The sequence below is a fragment of the Felis catus genome, chromosome D1 (assembly GCF_018350175.1).
Source record: "Felis catus isolate Fca126 chromosome D1, F.catus_Fca126_mat1.0, whole genome shotgun sequence".
Taxonomy (NCBI): domain Eukaryota; kingdom Metazoa; phylum Chordata; class Mammalia; order Carnivora; family Felidae; genus Felis; species Felis catus.
In genome coordinates this window covers 104,442,441-104,459,729 of record NC_058377.1, presented here as the reverse complement: position 1 = coordinate 104,459,729, position 17,289 = coordinate 104,442,441, and the positions used below count along the sequence as shown (strand labels likewise).

General features: G+C 43.3%; 1 protein-coding gene across 9 annotated transcripts in view; it reads left to right on the top strand.

The window, feature by feature from the left end:
• Window positions 1–17,289, top strand: part of LOC101100669 (membrane-spanning 4-domains subfamily A member 4A-like) — a 207,363-nt gene that overhangs the window by 167,539 nt on the left and 22,535 nt on the right. The window contains exon 1 of one of the 9 annotated variants that reach the window (XM_019812470.2): window positions 16,112–16,313. The exons of the other annotated variants lie outside the window; for them this stretch is intronic. The gene's annotated coding sequence lies outside the window, so the exon portion shown is untranslated. Of the gene's footprint in view, window positions 1–16,111; window positions 16,314–17,289 lie in introns of those variants that run through there. 9 annotated transcript variants of the gene reach the window in all.

Here is a 17,289-nt window from a genome sequence, read left to right as displayed (position 1 = left end):
TAAGAGGATGTCTAATGCTGATATCGAGTAAGTATGCTGCCTACAGCGGCTACCTTGTCTTGTTTCGCTCTTGTTCCAAATTTAAATTATCTTCTCTGTCACTTCATTGCTTCCTTAAAATGTTGGCATTTTGTTCCATGAGCGAAGAGGTGCCCGAAGACAGATTTGCTGCCTCTCCTCTTCCCTGCTTCACGCAGCTTGGGTGTTTGGCATTTGACACTTGGTCACACCGTTGTCCATCCAGATCAGTGTGCGCAAAGGTCAGCGCCTTGAAAGCAGAAGCAGTTTGTTACGATTCTAACACAGAGTGACAAGTGAGAGACCTAACTGGGAAGGAGGCAGGTCCTGGATGCCCAGGGCACTGAATGCCTCCTGCAGGCACTGAGCTGTGTCCGGGAGGCAATGGGCAGCCACCAGAGGATTTAAGCACGGTGATGACAAAATTGCAATTGTATTTCCAGAGGTCCCTAGTTAGTAGTGTTTGCAAGGGCAAGGAGAGGCAAAGAAAGGTCAGAAGATGCAAAATAAAAGGGCAAAGCATGTAATATTAATATTAGACAACAAAAAGTCCTTATGACCAAAACACACAATACACAAACAATAAAAAAAAATAATTTGAAGATTTGCCTAGAGATAGGAGAAACTAACAAAAACACCAGTCGTGAGAGTTTTTAACGTGCGTCTTGCAAGTTTTGAGAAACGTAAGCAAAAAAACCCCAAACAAACAAACAAAAAAAAACCCCAATATTTGAATCATAAAATGCTTGACTTAACCAGTATAAAGGAAACATGGTTTTTAAGCTCACTTGGTACATTGATGATAATTCACCATAAATTCATCCCCAAGAAGACCTCATTCAATTAAAAACAAAAAACTCCAGGTCACATTCACTAACCCCATTGCGAGAGAAGTGGAAATAAATAACACAAATATTTGTTACCACTATAAAAAATTTCAAGACTTATGAAAATGTATAGATTTTTAAACTCTCCATAACCAAACTTAAAATCTGAAGTGAATATATTTTGTTCATATTGCAACAAACGTGTGAAATAATGGTTTGGAGGACGAATTAGGAAGGGGGAAGCAATAGAAACTCAAACTCTGGCATCAGGAGAATTCTTCTAGCGCTCAAGGCACAGCCTGCACCATACTGACTACAGGCATGCGGAAAACAGCGCCGTCTTCAAGTGCCCAGCAGCACAAAGACGCACAGTTCTGCTAGCACCTGCCCTGTAATGCCGATTCTTGCCATCTCCCTCCCTCTCATCACCCTTTGTCCCCGAATATTCCCTCACAAAACTTCCCCTGTTGGCTTAGCCTGTACCTCAGGGCCGCCACACCCCGTTCTCTCCCCTTCAAGATTCTTTGTGAGTTCTGTTTTGTTTTATTTTTTTTTTCTTCCTACACAATGGAACTTCCTAGTCAGTTTCCTTCGGGTAGCTTTTCTAGAAGCTTAGAAAAACAAACAATCATCTTTATGGCTACTTGCCAAGCACCTTCTTATGACCTGCATTAGCCCTGAAACAATTCTGCAAGCTAGTTATTGTTAAGTCAGCTTTGTCTATGTGACAGAGCATGTACGCGATTCACATCCGTGGAATGTTTAACGCCTTGTATGACCCCAAGAGAGGATTCGAGTAAATCCTAGTGTTGTAAACTATAGCGGACCTACATTCATACTGCTGTCGAGGTGTTTTGCCACGCCGTACGTCCTAGTTCCCTTTGTGCCTCTTTCTGTCTGCAGCTCCTTCATTTTGAAGCTTACTCAGTCTAGAATAGATATGTGTGGAAGGAATAAACTTGAGTTTGGAGCCGGAAAACCTAGGTTCAAATCCTGGATCTTGCAACTTACCAGCCATTTTGACCAAGTTCGCTGCGGTTAGGCAGTGCCCTGAGTGGCCCAGGGTTGCCCCCTTGTGAACCTGTGATAAACTGGATGAATGCAGAGCCCTGCACATTCCACTTCCTTTTTTGTGCCAGAGCAGTGCTAATGTGGAGACCCTCACTGAGGAAGCCCTTAAAATGCGTACAGAACCACACACAGTTCTTAGAATGTAAAGGTGCAGGACTGGACCTTGAGAGACCAGTATCCGTCTTAGAAATATGGGACATCAGGGCTAGAAGGGACTCGGAGATCTCCCTAACTGAAGTAGGAGAAAACCGTGGCCCCAAGAAAGAATGCAACTCAGATCATGAAGGTAATGGATTTGTAACCCAGCTTCCCTGACCGTTCCTTTTCCTCGGTAACCTGCCTCATCTCCTTCACATTGAGTTCATATATGCAATTGAGCCACAAGAGGGAGGCGGTGGGCAAGAAAACGTGCTCTGAATTTCCACCTAACCCCCGTGTCTGGAGGCTCAGGGAGGTTCTCCAGAAAGACAGGCCTACAGCTGGGGTTGTGTGTACTAGATCTGGTTGGATCCCACTTCTATCCTATATTAACCTGCGGACTTAGTGGGTAAATTAATTTATCCCTCTGAGCTTGTTTCCTCTGTTTGCTAAACGGAGATACTAATGTATAGAAAGTTGTTTGTGTGGATAATTGAGATTGCAGATAAAAAGCTCAGCACAGAGTTGATTCTCAAGATAGGTGTTCACGATGATGACAGATGATACTGACAAGGCTTTCATTTCAATGAGCACTTTTTTGTGCCCTCCATCCCATCTCATCCTCTGCATATCCTCTACATCTCATCCTCTAGAGGGTAGGTGAAAGGAATCATCTGGACTTTGTCTGATTGTTATGTGCTCCAGTCTCCTCTCTTCCCCATCGCCACATTCTGGAAAGTCTGAGCACCTGCCTGGAAGTGGGCTTGGATTAAGGTAGAAGGAGAGAGTGACACTAAAACCTCACCTGATCTCATATTCTGTGGGATTTGGGTTGTGGATGGGACACCAGAAACACCGCCATGCCCTCTTGTCCTTTTTGTGGAAAGTGGACCTTGCTGCAGAAGGTGAGGGTTGAGGAACGCTCCAGGATGAGTGGCCAGGTGGCACCACCAATGCCTGGCTTCCTTCCTTCCATCTTGGTGGAGCAGCCGCTGGCCTCGGATGCAGGAAACAGCTTGAACCAGAGCCCGAGGCTCCTGCATGCCAGGAGTTGGGCATCTGGACCATGCACCATGGAAATCTGTCAGGGAGGAGCTGTTGGAGTAACTTGTGATCTCTGGAGCTAGGGGTGTCTTCGGAAGGGATGGAGCTCACCTGGTCCTTTCTAATGACGCCGACAGATGAGAACAGACTTGCACGATGCCAGGGAGTGGGCCAGGGGAAGAGTCAGGAAGAAATTACAAAGTAAAATGAAATCGGGACTTTGAACAGTTCTGCAGTACCCAGGTCCCTCATGGCTGGGCCGTTACCGCCGTTGAGTGTTCTGTTGTTTCGTTTGGTTTCTCGTGCTGTTTCACACACTGCGGAGCTTCACCGTTTTATGCTGACTCTTCTGCAGCCCTGCCTCCTCCACAGGAATTTTAAATTACCCACACCCCTTCTTAGGCCAGCCATGAAATAACCAACCACCTTATGTTCCCCGAATGCCCCTACGGTTCTCACTCTCTATCCAAAATGGCCAATTGGGGCACCTGGGTGGCTCAGTAGGTTAAGCATCTGACCCTTGATTTCAGCTCAGATCACGATCTCACAGTCATGGCATCGAGCCCATTGTTGGGCTTTGCCCTGACAGTGTGGAGCCTGCTTGGGATTCTCCCTCTCCCTCTCTCTCTGCTCCTCCCCTAGTCTCACTTGAGCACACACGTACTCTCTCATCTCTAAAAAATTTAAAAAAAAAAGCTAATAAAGGATTTTTTTCACAAGGAATTGAGGTGAATAAAATTGAATCTAACTTAATGCACAAGTACTATTATTCTTCTAATAATGTTGGACATCGTGAGTAGAATCAAACGATTTTCTGGAACCTGATAATACAGATCTCTAGAGCTCACCGGCAATTCTTTGGGCAGAGGAAATGGAAAGAGCAAAGCTCTTGAGGCCAGTGTGTGCCTGGTGTTTCTGGGGAGGTGGTGATCTGAAGTGGAGGGCCAGAGGGTAGAAGGGGACAGGGCAATGTTGCCTGCCCATCTGCCCTGGCTGGGGGCCAGATCACAAAAGGACACTGAGGACTTGAGCTTTCATTCTGAGTGACATGGAAGGCGTCGGGGGATTCTGAGCCAAGGAGAGACAGGATCTGGCTTGTGGGTTCTCAGGATCACTCTGCCACCATGCTGTGTTGAAAACAGACCACAGGCGGGCAAGAGGAGACGTGGGGAGAACGGTCAGGAGGCTATGTAGTGACCCAGGAGAGTGGGTGGTCATTCAGACCACAGTGAGGCAGCTCAGAACAAACCCGGGGGGGGGGGGCCGGTTAGGCACTTCTCTTTCTTCCCCTCCGCCTCCCCACGTTCAGCCTTATCGGATACCCAGTTATCGGCCAGGGTCTCCCCAGGAAACAATTCATCCCACAGGATTCATTTGAAGGGGCTTTGATGAAGGCCATTAGGGAAACTTAGAAGGGGTGGAAGGCACCCAAGATGAGAAGTGGCAAAGCTGCGCCCCCTCTCGGGCTGAAGGCAGGAGAGGACGACCGCATTACTGGAGTCCAGTGAGAGCAGGAGTCGGGGAAGAGGAGATGGTCTGCAGGCTAACTGTGAAGGGCACAGCTACAGCAGAGGCCGTGCCGGTGCAGGGAGAGCATAGGGGAAGAAATGCTTTGCCCCTAATTCTCCAAACAACGCCGCATGGTTTGCTTTATTATCCCAAATTTATAGGAGATTTGAGATTTTCCCAGGGGCACAGTTGGCGAGTGGCCAGATTACGTCTAGAGCTCACATCTGCTGCCCTGGGACCTTTGTATTGTACCACATGGGGTCCCACCCTGGGAGAAATGATGAAATGAAACTTGGCCTTGGCTCACGGGGCTAATGAATGTGGAAATCGGCAGTACGAGTGGATGGGAAGACAGGGTATCCACTCGCTCCTTTCCTGCCCCTCCAGGGAGAAAAAAAGAGGTGGCAGTGAGTCTAAAAACCAACCTCGGTGTTTCCATTGCTCTTGCTGATGTTTTATGTAGTCGTTCTTGTGTCTAGAGTCACCTTCTAGAGGGTCAAGGCTGCGGCTCACTTAGAGTGCGGGAGGGGGCACACTTGTGTGCCGTTTACCTCCAGGAGCCCCACCAGGTTCACAGGGTAAAGACCAGAGAAGAATGTCCTGGTGCTTCTGGCTTAGACACCATCTACTCTTTGTTACAGGAGACACACGACTGGATAAGATGTCGGCCTCGCCTCCTGGAGTCCTGTGTGCAAATGCTACTGTGTTTGCAGATAGCTAAGCTCGAGCTCTCCCAGTTGAAGAGTTCAGCTGGCCCCAGGGTGTATCAAGGCCTGGGCTTTATGGCTCAAGAGGCTCAGGTCTGCAGAAGTAGTCATGAGATACGTGTGGAAGGTGGTATAGACGGCAGGGGAGGAGGTGTTCCAATCAGCTGGTTCATACTGACAAAGAGATGGTCAGATGGGAAGGAGCAAGAATCTATGTGGCAGCTAACCAAATGTGGAAGCACTGGGGGTCAGGGGGGCTGGTCCTTAGAACGTGTCTCTTTCGGTTCCTCACTTGGAGGATGAAGAAACAAAACCTCACCGGCGTCGCTTCGAGTGTAGCCGCTGAGCAGAGATGAAAATTGGGGCCATCTCACTCCCAGTTCTGTACCTTCTCATCTTTGGCCCCCTTGCTCCTCAGTCTTCACAGAAACGAGTTCTGGGGTAGAGTCCAGCGGATTCTCTGTGTTCTGGTTTTCCCTGGCTACTACTGCCCATCTCTGCCCCCTATTAGCTCCTGCTCCTACAGTTTTCATACCCTTTTCCTAAAAGCCATCCGCAAGAGCTAAAATCTTATTGAATCAGGCTTCATTGGCCCCTCAAAATGTTTCCATATAGAGTAGATCTTCAAAGTTCTCATGATAAGAAAACAACTGTTTTAACTGTGTGCAGTAAGGGACGTAAACCAGACATTGTGGTGATCCTGTTGCAATCCATGCAAACGTTGAATCATTCTCCTGTACACCTGAAACTCATCCTATGTCAACGATCTCTCAAAAAAGAAGTATCAAATATAGAAATCCAACCTCCTAATTCAATTGAAAGAGTTCTTGTGCTGGGGGCAGGGGCGGGCGGGAATGGGCAGACAAGTTTCAATCCGTTTGCATTTGAATATCACTCCACAGTTTACAAAACATTTGCATGTTCTTTGTCTCAGTTTATCACAGACACCGATCCTCCCTTGCCAGAGCTCAAGCGGAGGGCAGATAAATTGCCATGTGCTGGGGCTGTGAAGAACTCTTAGGGCTTGCCCTCTGAGCTTGGCATAGAGGCAGAGGTCCTCCCCCATGAAGAGTGGGGGTTCTTCAGAGACCCATCTAATTTCAAATCTGAACTTCGCACTTCCTTGCTGTGTGATCCTAGCTTGGTGTCCTAACTTCTCTGAGCCTCAGCTCTAACTTGGAGCTAATGATAACCTTCCTTGTAGAGCTGTTGAGGAAATTAAACAGAGATATGTCTGTAAAGCATCTCGTCTCGCGCCCTGCTCAGATGAGCAGCTAGTTCTCAGATTAAAAAAAAAAACATAAAATAGTAGGTGACTTAAAATTATATACAATTTTTTTTTAATTTTTTTTTCAACGTTTATTTATTTTTGGGACAGAGAGAGACAGAGCATGAACGGGGGAGGGGCAGAGAGAGAGGGAGACACAGAATCGGAAACAGGCTCCAGGCTCTGAGCCATCAGCCCAGAGCCCGACGTGGGGCTCGAACCCACGGACCGCGAGATCGTGACCTGGCCGAAGTCGGACACTTAACCGACTGCGCCACCCAGGCGCCCCCTATTTTATGTATTAAAACAAATTATAATGAATGGTTGCTGGAGAGTAGCATTTCTTTGGATTAATGAATCTACTCTAGGAAGCTTGAGATAGCTGATCATTCCAAGTTCAGGGGCCAGAGGAAATGACACGGTGAGAAATACTGTATCAAGCCACTGAAGATGGATTTGGAGAAGTGCTAAGATATTTTATTTAGATTTTTTGGGAATTTATTTTTTCCTGCTGCAAAGTCACAAGATAAAATCCAGTGTGCCAAAAATAATGTCTTTATCACTCTTGATAAAACGGAAGTGTGGGGAGAATTATTTTCCGTAGACTGTTGGTGATTATTATTTTCTGTGAATTCGGTGTTCAAAGAAAGGGAGATTAAATGTCCCTGAAGTTGTAGGCCTTTAGGGGCACCTGGGTGGCTCAGTTGGTTAACTTCTGACTCTTGATTTTGGCTCAGGTCATGATCTCACGGTTTCATGGGTTCAAGCCCCGCATCCTGCTGTGCTCACTGAGAGCACACAGAGCCTGCTTGGGATTCTGTCTCCCTCTCTACCCCTGCTCTGCTCTCTCTCTCTCTCTCAAAATGAATAAATAAACGTAAAAGGGGGGGGTCGCCTGGGTGGTTCAGTGGGTTAAGCTTCCGACTTCAGCCCAGGTCGTGATCTCATGGTTTGTGGGTTCAAACCCTGTGTCAGGCTCTGTGCTGACAGCTCGGAGCCTGGAGCCTGCTTCTAATTCTGTGTCTCCCTCTCTCAGCCCCTCACCCACTCACGCTCTGTCTCTCACTCTCTCTCAAAAATAAACATAAAAAAAAAATTGTAGGCCTTTAGAATTCATCTTTTGAAAAAAAAAAGGAAACAATGCTTTTGTTTCCTTTTAAAACATATACATTTGTTCGGTTTCAGTGGTTTGACTCTTCTGAAAGCCATCCTCTAAGAAGTTGAGATAAAAACCTAGTTTGCTGAATCGGCAAAATGATTGCAGGGCAGTAAATGAGCACACTTGAGTGAGCTGACAATGGTAAGGAAGACTGTGATATGAGTACATTGCTTTGATGCGGGCAGGGGTTCGTTGGGCTATTGTCACTAAACAGACCCTGTCCTTATGCATCTCTAACAGTTATTTTATGTATTAGTAACATATAGGCACAGGTGTCTGGGATTATATGTTAAGCATGTTAAGAGTGATTTCTTAAGAAAGGTACCTTTCTTTGCTGCATATCCACTCTTTGCAAAACCATTCTGTCCATAATAATGGAGGAAGCCCACACAGAAAAATATGCTATGTTTGTGTTTTTAACTTGGAATTATACAAACACTGGGGAAAAAAATCTTTTCTTGAGAGATAGCATGGCAATATCCTTCCTAGATTCAAAATAATGCAGAGCAGGGCTTAAATATATCACCTCAACTTTACATGACCCCCAGTTTCTAATATATTTGCTCTCACATTTTTTGTTTGCTCTACTATTTAATAGCAGACGTCTGAGGCTTTTCCTTTCTCTTTTGCTGAGGTTGAAATATAATTTCCTCTGATGATATATCTCAACTACCTCAGCTGCCTCCTAACGCACCACCTGCATCCACCGCCTCCATTTGACTCTGTTTTACCCACATAACATCCAATAGAAACGTCCCCATGTGATATCAGGCACCGCTAAGTGAAATCAGAAAAATAAATAAGATACACCTTCAAAGGTATAATAGACTGGGAAGAAAACAGATACAATATAATTTCCTTTTAGTTTAGTTTAGTTGGCTTTAATGTTTATTTATTTGTGACAGAAAGAGTGCAAGCAGGGGAGAGGCAGAGGGAGAGGGAGACACAGAATCTGAAGCAGGCACTGGGCTCTGAGCTGTCAACACAGAGCCCTACACGGACGGGGCTCGAACTCATGAACCCCGAAATCATGACCTAAGCCGACATCCGACTGAGGCACCCAGGTGCCCCAATACAATACCATTTTAAACTGATGGCTATTCTTGGTGGATTAAACACATCTAATTCTGTTCTCTCATGAAACCTGACAAAAATGATAGCAAGAGGTAGGAAGAAAGTTATAGATCTACAAATCCAAAAACTATGGGAGAAAATGGTGTCACATTTTCTTTTAGATGCCAGTAAGCAGATGGGTATGTAGCCAATAACTTAGCAGCCCACAGAGAGTATAAATCCGACTGCTGGAGCTAGAAGCCTGGAAAAGGAGTGATCCCCATTGGTAGAAGTCAGTAAGACTCAAGAATTGGGAGTGCCCCCAGTTGGATGTGTCACTGGACATGATGCATTGATGGTTCTAAGAAGTTAGTGAATACAGTAAATGAAGTAAACTAAGAAGAATGAATTAAGATCTTAGCAGGCCTAGAGGGTAACCAGTTCTAACTGGAACAACAGAATACGGGGCTCCAGAGGAACGTCTCCAGAAAAAAATGAAACTGATGAATTGTCCTTTGAGTCTGTAGACATTGTGAGTTTTGCATTCATGGTGGAATATTTGGGAATTAATTGCTTTTAGGTATATGAAAAACCAAGCGTATGAAATGTGAGGCAGTTATTAACTCCAGGGAAGAGAAATGGTTGAAAGAAGATACAATTATGTGTAGTAATTTAGCCGCTAATGACTAAAACACTATATATTGATCCAACTAAAAATTATGATAAAACTCTATAGGGAGATTGAGGGAAAATAAAGTGTTATGGGGGGGGGGGCTTCCAGAGTAACGGAGGGGGGTGTAGGGGTTAGTCCATTGTCTTTAATAGTGGGGAGTTAGTTATACAAGCCCAAAATTAAAAATAGTATTAAATACATTGAATTCTAATACATTAGAAATATGGAAGTACACACAAAAAGAGAACAACTAAAAATTTAAATACTTGCTTCTCTAGACAAAGGAAATTAGTTGAGACCAGGGTAAGGGGACACTAATGACCTTCTTCAGGCTAAATCCAATGAACATTTTGTTGTTGTTTTGCTTCTCTGAATTCTTTAGTATTACCGGAAATATTTCTTCCTGTGTTAACATTGTTAATCAATTTATGTGTATTATCTAAGATAATCTTCTTAAGAATCATACGACATATTATCTACATTTTACAGATGAAAAAACTGAAGTTCAGAGAGTTTATTAGCCCCAGCTCACACAAGGAATGGGATTCAAACCTAGCTCTGTGTGATTCCAGACTCTACACTCATGATTCCTAGTACTCTGGCCCTTTCTCTTCCTTTAAGGATAATTTGATTCTCAAAATTTCCATGTGAATTTATTTCCATGATTATTTTTTTAATAACACTAACCCGGCCACCTCCTACAGCATCCTCTTGGCCCATATGAATTCCACGCATCCCAATGTAGTTTGCCCCACTCTTTAGCTCCCTCTGCCATAGGCAGCAATGTGTCAGTGTCCTGTCTTCAGACATCTTCCGGGCCAAGTTAGGCAAGAATCTCTAAGCCATTGCAACTCAAAGAGTCATGTGCCAGTTAACACATGACCTTGCTTATGCTCTGCTCTGGTGGCAGCTTGAGGCTGACTTACGGTTTTCTGAACCCCAATAAGTAAAATTCTGCACTTGCCTTCTGACAACCCCTTCCTCCAAAACTTTCAGAGAGTTCCCTCGCTGACCATGCACTTGGCTTTTTGTGAGGGCTAATGTGAGATGTGCCTAAAACTTCTACACTCCTTTAAATTCCCTTCAAAAATCCTCCTTCTTGATGATGAATCTCTAGGATTTTCTGAAAAGGGCTGTTGGGTATGATGGTCATTAAGTAGTTTTGCTAACTTTTTTAAGTTCTGGAGAAATGGACCCAAAGCTGTCTTTAATTTGGAGGTACTTGTTGGCTGTTATTTTCTGATTTTTGTTTCAAACAAATCCAGGGCCAATAGGAAAAATCACAATCTGCCTCCTATTGTTTTCATGTTGTCTTCGGTTTTGTCTTCCTTTCCCCGTCTGTGATATGTGGAATGTGTTAAGGTGTTGAAATTTACCATTGGGTAAGAATAATGAGACTACATGCAATGATGAATCTGTCTATGCTTTATCTCCCCTTGGGGAGGGAAAAAGGCATTTTTGTTTCTCTGGGGGATAGTTACATTATATTAGATGTGCATATTTTTAAAAAGAAGAGATAGATTAATGATGCATAAAGCTTTTGATAGTTGTAGGTCTATGAACTAGATGTTCAAGGAATGGAAAAGAGTGGACATGTGGCTATGACTTGGCCAGCATCATTTTCTAATTTTTCTGAAAACATATTCAGATTTTCTCCTCTTAGAAATACCCCTCCATGGGGCTCCTGGGTGCTCAGTCAGTTAAGCATCCAACTTTGGTTAAGGTCATGACCTCGAGGTTCATGAGTTCAAGCCCCACATCGCGCTCTATAGTGACACTGTGGAGCCTGCTTAGGATTCTCTCTCTCTCCCCCCCTCTCTCTGCCCCTCCCCCACTTGTGCGCTCTCTCTCTCTCTCTCTCTCTCTCTCTCTCTCTCTCTCTCTCTAAGTAAATAAATAAATAAAACTTAAAAAAAAAGAAAGAAAAAAAGAGAAGTTCCCCTCCATAATTTCAAATGGTGTATTAGGATACCTATACTCACTCCTTCTATTTCTTATGTTGGGATCATGCAGTTTTTGAGTTCCAGTTGTTGTATATGTTATATTTTACATGAAAAAGCACTTACGCTTCAATGTCTTATTGCTTTATATGTTCAATGCTATTTCATGTTTTTTTATTATTTCATACTGGCTTTTTGCTGGATTATATCCTTTAATAATTCAAAGCAACTCTGAGGTGGCCTTCTGTGTCCAGATGTTTCTTAGATAATACGTTTTTTGTCCTTGCTTTTGAGTGTTAATATTTTGTAGGACTTCTTAGAGTTACTGTTCATTGTGTCCTTCTAGAAGGTAGTGAAGTTTCTGCACCTTCTAACCTTAATGATCCATGGAATCTGCCCGTTCCTATTTTACCCTTCAAAGTATCTCAAGAGACTAGTTTTCAGTTGAAACGCTTTGGAAGTACCAGAATAATCCATCTTGGAACCAAGTGGTCGTAGTCGAGGTGACCTCTGCCATCTGGTTGGGCTTCACCAGTGGCAGGAATTGAAGAACAGGAGGAGAGATAGGTGGAAGAATTTATAGAGCCAAGGGTGGCTCATCATCTCTGGGGACTTTTCATTAATGACTGGAAATAATAAGGAAACTTAGAGAAGGGAGCCTGATATTTGGGATGCTTTTTATTCAAGGACATTTGCTGATTCTGGTGCATGTCCAGTGGTGTCTAACTCTGGTTTTACTTTTCATTTTATTGATTACTAATGAAATTAAACATGTTTTCATATATTTTGTAGCCATTTGGGTATTCTCTTTGTGTGATATGCCTGGACAAGTCCCTTGAACAATTTTCTGCTGAGTTGTCTCTTTTCTAGCTGATACTTACATGGAGTTCTTTCTATGTTATGGTTGTATATCCTTTCTTGATTATGTATATTTAAAATGTCATCTAATATTCAGTGGATTGTCAATTTTTGCTTTATATTTTTAGAGGTTCTGCTTTTAAGTATATACACATTTAAAGTTGTACCATCTTCCTGGAGATTTTGACTATAATAATTTATATAGATTATGTAATTTATACCATATAGATATAAATATTATATCTATATATTTATATACTATATATAACTTATAAGGCTAAATTTGTCTGATATTAATAAGCCTTTGGTTTAGCATTTGCCTGATACATCTGTTCTCATTCTTCTACTTTTCACTATGTTGTATTTATTAAGATTTACCTTTAAAATAGTAAATAATTAAGTTTTGGCTTTTTTATTTGGTTTGAAACCTTTGTCACTTATTACACATAATACATTTACTCATATATTTGGAATTAAATGTACAGTCTTACTATTGTCTTTCCTGGAAGAAAAGTAAAAGTTTTAATTCTTACCAGAATTAGATAAATCAGATATACATGCTGTGATTTTTAGAGTTATAAGTAAACACATAGTCAAAGACTATAAAATTGTCAGACTAATGGAAGGGAGAAATACAATAATTAAAAAAATACTGAAAAAATACTCATATTGAAGATAATACAATAAAGAGGAGATAAGAGAATACAGAGCCGTTGCCAACAAAATAAAAACCACTTTTTGTTTGTTCATGTGTTTAATCTATTTACTCTCTTTTATGGTACTGATTTCCTTAAATTCTCTGTGTCTATTCACACTTTAACTTGGTAATAGCTTTTTTCATGTCAGTGAATATACATTCTGCTCACCACAGCCTACATCCGATGACCATGAGGGAGGAGTAGGCCCTGAGCCTGGTCATGTGTGCAGGTAGATTGTGACTTAAGTGGGAGAGCACCCTGCCTCTCTAGACCAAGGTGCCCTCTGAGCCTCCTTCATCAGAATCCTAGCTCTAGAGGGTATAATTATAGTCAGGGCTTTCATGTGCACGCCAATTCCATAAGACCCTCCTCCCTACTTTCTCTTCTTCCCCTGTTATTTTAGAGGTTTGAAGTTATTCCTGCCTCTGTTCTGCTTCTCCCATCCTGTGTATTTGCGTGGAGCAGAACTGTAATTTTGCTTGGGAAACAGTTCTCAACCTTGGGGCTAAACCACATTGCTGTGCAGTGCCTGGGTGAGGGAGGAAGGGACAACTGACCCAGATCTTCCCAACATTATTTTAAAAATCAGTGACCTAACCAACTGCCCCAGTCTCGGCCCCACCCCCCTGTTATTTATAGTTTCTGACACTGAACTTGAACTCTGCGTTTGCTCTTATTTCTATGGAAGTTTTCTTCTGTGCTCACTTTGGGGTAGAGAGATTCTGTGCCTGCTTCTCTGTCAAGTCATTTCTACTCCTCACTGCGTTTCCATAATTCTTCAAAATCACTTGCCGGCTACTGCTGTCTCTAACTTCTTTGGCATTTCATGCAACCTGGAGTGGGAGAGGAGACTGACCCCTGCCATCAGTCTGGCATCCCAGCCTCTTTTGAAGTCATGAAACCCTCTGTCGCCCCTGGCATCTGTGATGGCACATTTTCCTAGCTTTCCTAATCCCTTCCTAGCTCCCTTTTTCTATCCTCTGAGAACTTCTACTTCTGCTAATACTGGTTTTATCTTCCCTCAAAGGGTTTGGTCTTCTCCGTCTGCACCTATAACCCTGGGTGATTTCATCCTTCTGCCTGATACAGCTGCCTGCTCTCACTCCCTGGCTCCCTCCAGGTAGCCAACTCCTAACTGCCAACCCTCTTTGAAGGTCTTGACAAAGTTCAAACTATACACACTCAAAATGTTACTATTTGTACCCGTAATTTTGTCCCTGCCCTTGTCTGTTATCCTAGTGAATGGTCCTATCACTCATTCAGCTCCCTGAAACAGAATCTGAGTGTCGTTCTTTCCTGTCCTTATCTTTGTCCTACGCATCCATCCTACCACCAAGTACGACCATTTCTACTCTCCAATCATCTTTCAAATGCATTTGCTTCTCTCCAACTTCATTAGCCCCAGTGGCGGTTCAAGTAACTATCATCTGTTCCATGTATAACTGTAGCTTTCATGAGTCTACCTCCGTGACTTCAGTATTATTTCTTCCTATTGTTTCTCTACATGGTGCCCAGGACAATATTTCTGAAAAACTCTTTTTTTTTTTTCATTTGGAGAGTGATAACTCCAGCGGATTCCAAACAAGAGTCTTTTGAATTAGACAGGACTGTATTTCAATCATACCTGCACCAATTCTATGCATCTCTCTGATGTTCAATTTCAGCTTCTGTGAAAACCAAAGTAGACATACGTCTTAAGCATATGGCCTAATGCATAGTAAATATCCCATCAATTTTAAATATAGATTTAACTGCATTCGTTAACATGAAGACTTTATAAATTCTCATTACTAGAATAAATTCCAAAGTCCTGAAGGTGATGTAAAGCCCTGGGTTATCTGACTATTCTTACTGTCTGCTCCTGTTCTGCTCTTCAGTGATTATGAAGCTTTTTCAGTTTCTTGACTGCCCCATGATCTCTCTTGCCCTTTGGTTTTTCTTCATTTTACTGATGGTGTTGGAAGGCCCTTCATCCCCTAACTCTGCTTCCATTCTCCTGCTCATTCATCAGGAAGTCTCTTCTGCATGTCCAGAGTTTGGTTAATTAATCCAATTCTATTAGCTCTCTTAGACTATTCTACTCTACTTTGCAGGAAACTGGTTATCCTGGATTATGGTGGCGTATTTACTTGTTTGTATGCCTGGTAGTCTGTAAGCTACCCGGGGGCAGGACTGTGTCTATCATTTTTCACCATTTAAAAAAAATTTTAATGTTTATTCATTTTTAAGAGCAAGAGAGACAGAGCACGAATGGGAGACTGTCAGAGAGAGAGAGAGAGAGAGAGAGAGAGAGAGAGAGAGAGGAGAGGAGAGGGAGGGAAGGAGACACAGAATCCAAAGCAGGTTCCAGGCTCGGAGTTGTCAGTACAGAGCCTGACGCAGGGCTGGAACTCGGCAACCGCATGATCATGACTTGAGCCGAAGTTGGACACTTAACCGACTGAGCCACCCAGGCACCCCTTTTTTTCACCATTTTATCTTCAGCACATAGCACACTGATGACTCAAAGTAATTTTTCTTTAAGAAAATGTTTAATGAATAAGAACTGAACACCGCTAGCTTTCTCCTCCATATAAAATATTGAGTTCATATTGCAAATGAGGAGTCTTATGTTCAGAGAAATAATAAGGCCATGAATAAATGGTTGGAACCGGCTTTGTCTTAGTCAAATACCAGGCTCTTTCTATGATATCGGATGCCTCTTCGATTTAGAAATGTGTCTTATTAATTGCTGTGCAATGAACTTGTTGCCATCTTACAGACATTCATCCCTAATGTTGGATTTTCATGTAAATAATGTGTTTAAATTGTGTATAGAATGGTAACATGCAGTTTTCTAGGGAGATGAGAACAGGTGAAAATGTGTGAAATTGCGAAGAGGAGCTTTTGAAATGAGTTTTAAATGCCATTAAATTAGTTTGTGTATGTAAAGACCTTCGAGCAGTCTGACCCACAGTCAGTCATCAAGCACTGATTTCCCCTGCTATAAGATAGTAATAATACACTGTAGACTATAGACACAGTTTCACGCATGCTATTATTTTCCTATAAAAGACCGTATGAAGCAGTCACTGCTTGTTCAGCAAATTTCACAAAAGACATCCACACCCATTTTAGGGACACTGAATCAGTTAGTGCTTCCGACAAAAAAAAAAAAAAAGGAACCAGCTGTGCATCTCAGAAATACTCAGCACTGCCTTTGGGCTTCAGAAAACCTGCAGGAGAGGAACGCAGATTTGACCCGACTGAGGTGTGCAGCGGGTGCAAGCGTTGTGTGTGGACTGAAGGCACTTGCCCAGAGTCTCCGGCACTCATAAGATATTGCGGTAGATATTGCGGTCTTGAAGAAAGGTAGGCACCTGCCTTCCTGGGCTCTGGGGCTGATGGTTTTCTCATCGGCTGGTTCTAGGATCCCTGGGAGCCGAATGAGAGAGGATCAGGTCACTTCTCACAGCACGAGCTGGTATCCTGGGTTGGGGTGCATGTAGTGCGCCTTCAAATGTGCGTTTGGGGGGCAGGGCTGAGGAGCATTTTTTTTGCTGCAGAGGGTGGGGGTAAGGACAGGCTCCAAAAGGCTGATGCTAGATGAGGTGGTTTCAGTTGCTTTGGACCTCTCCATCCCTGTGCTCTTAGGAAGCTGAAAGCAGTAGTTCATGCCTTTCACTAGATATTTCATGTCCTCTTGACAAGGCCCCTTCTTCCTGGTCTTTATTCTCTGTCTCTGACGTCATTTTTATAATTCAGCTTCGGAAAAGCTCTGCCTCATGCAGAATTTGGTGGAGATGCTGTCAGGCAAAGGTGGGTGGCTAGTTTCACTCCAGCCCTGGGGTAGGCTGTGGCCTGACCTAGTTCCCCAACCCTGTTGGGCACCGTTCATGAGACACCAAGCCATAAACCGAGGAAGTCCACTAAGGAAAGAGTATTTGTGGATTCTTGACATCCCTGAGATCAGAAAGAAGCTGGAGGCAATTATGCCCAATGCACTTTCCTCAGATGAGGTCAGTGAAACCCAGAGAAGGGAAATGATTTATCCAGAGTCACACTAGTTAGTAAAAGATTCAGGACTGGAACCCAGATGTCTTGATTCCTAGTCCAGACTTTTTCCTTACCCAGGTTCCTGTTTCTACTACCCCATTATCATCCCCAACCAACTGTCCAAGTTCAGGGCTCCTTTTGGACCTCTCTTCTATTCTATACGTGTGACAAAGAAGGAGAGGTGGCCCCTTCAGACCTCCGTTGTCATGTTCCCTCCTTGGCAGTTATGACCCAGGAGGAAAATGGTGATAAATGTTAGGAAACAAGAGATGGGTGTTCGTGCTCACCCACA